This window comes from Petaurus breviceps, unplaced genomic scaffold (assembly GCF_028583685.1).
Source record: "Petaurus breviceps papuanus isolate PSGF00001 unplaced genomic scaffold, PetGlider_PUasm1.0 355, whole genome shotgun sequence".
NCBI classification, from domain to species: Eukaryota; Metazoa; Chordata; class Mammalia; order Diprotodontia; family Petauridae; genus Petaurus; species Petaurus breviceps.
This window is the reverse complement of record NW_027186289.1, coordinates 3,409,147-3,411,177: the sequence shown is the minus strand read 5'-3', so window position 1 is coordinate 3,411,177 and position 2,031 is coordinate 3,409,147.

Sequence of the window (2,031 nt, the reverse complement as noted above, 5' to 3'; positions counted from 1 at the left end):
TGAAACACACCTCTTCTTACTCAGGGTTCACAGAGAAACACAAGTGACAGAAGGAAGTATGGGGAGAAATTCTCCAATCCTGAGCTCTCTCAAATAAACTGAGTCAGGTAATGTCCTTGGCTGCTAGGTGTTATCCAGAGAGCTGGGCTCAGAGTGAGGAAGACTCATCCTAAATTCAAATCTGGCCTCAGACATGTAGCAGCAAGCACCCCAAGCGTCCTCAGGGTTTGCTGCCAGTACAGGTTCTTAGATCTGCTTTGTTAAAGGAAAGCAACTCAAAATGGGTTAACAAGCTTACTTTAATCAGTCAGACATATATCGTTTACCTTGTTCAGGGGAAAAGGTCAGCACCCCGAACTTCAAAGTACACAGACAAAATTATCAAGACAGAAACAGATCTAGTAGACAGATTTCAAACTGTCCAACCATTACATCCATACCCAGTCAACATCTGGGTTTTAACATCTGGGTTTTTTCAAAGCCGGGGGGCTCAGGACAACAGCTTCCCAGAATCCATATCAAATCACAGAACACTTCTCAAAGTGAGCCCCCAAAACAAAGCCTCACATCAGGGCTCATATAGCCTTCTCCTGGCTCAGAGAATGTAACAAACTTTTGGACCCACTGGCCAATCAAAAAGTATCTACTGAAAAACAAGCCTCCCACCCCAGGCTCCAGGTGCACTTTAGCCTAGGGGCAGGGAAGACCCTGGCCCAGTCTCTTGACCCTTCCTGCCTCAGTTTCCTCATGTGTCAAATGGTCTGGGGAAGGAAATGGCAAACTACTCCAGTATCTCTGCCAAGAAAACCCCAAAAGGGTTTGCCAAGAACCAGACATGAGTAAAAACACCTGAACACACACAACACCCTTGATCCCCGAAGCGCATGATCTCTGTGGGTGGGGGTTCCCTTATGTCCATTCTCTTTAGTACCACTGGCTCCTGGGGGCTCAGAATTTCTGGCTGAACATCTGGGTATCTGAATTCCACAAGCCCCCTGGTGTGACCTCCTGTGAAACCTCAGTAACCAACCACAGAGCTCAGCTCTGAGCTTGGTCAAGTTCTGACAGTCTATGACGTGGAGCGGTCCTATGGGGGAGAACAGGTGGGACTCAGCGGCCTCAATGGAACCTGCAGGAGCAGACACAACTGAGCTTAAAGGGAACCGTTTCCAATCTTGGAGGCATTAGATGGTATCTCATGAGAGGGAATAAACCTGCACTCACCTGGTAACCCGATGTCAAGAACTCAGCAGACATCTCTTTCCTCCTCTTCCTCCACGCGCTTATACTAGGAAAGTAAATAAAATAGAATTCATCTGGAGAATCTCAAGAGGAATAACAAAAAGAAATGGTGAAATCTCAAAATATGTGATAAAATGGCAATCATCAGAACACCTTGGCATTAACTCAAAATGGAAAAATTGATGCATAGAACAAATTTGGAAGGGGCAGCTAGTAGGTGCAGTGAATAGAGCACCAGCCCTGGAATCAGGAGGACATGAATTCAAATCCAGTCTCAGACACTTAACACTTACTAGCCGTGTGACCTTGGGCAAGTCACTTAAGCCCAATTGCCCTGCCTTCCCCCTTCCAAAAAAAACCCAACAACAAAAAACAAATTTGGTAGACAGCTTTCAGAAGCCAGAGTGTTGGATCAAGCCCAAGAGCCACCTGTGAAGGAGACAGAGGGCAGGTGGGCACTAGCCTCTTCCATCACACACCCCAAGGAGCTCCCAAGGGGTATCGGACCTAGATAGAGGACAGATGTCATAAACACGCTTGAGGAGTGGGAAGGAATAGCTTCCTATTGGTATCTTTTGTTTTATATCCCCTAGATTTTCCTCAGGATTCCTCCACCTCCTCCCCCTGTAATGCGAATGTAAATTTTAAAGATCTTCCCTGCCCCTAGGCTAAAGTGCACCAGAAGCCTGGGGAGGGAGGCTCGTTTTTCAGTAGATACTTTTTGATTGGCCAGTGGGTCAATAAGGTTGTTACATTCTCTGAGCCAGGAGAAGGCTATATAAGCCCTGA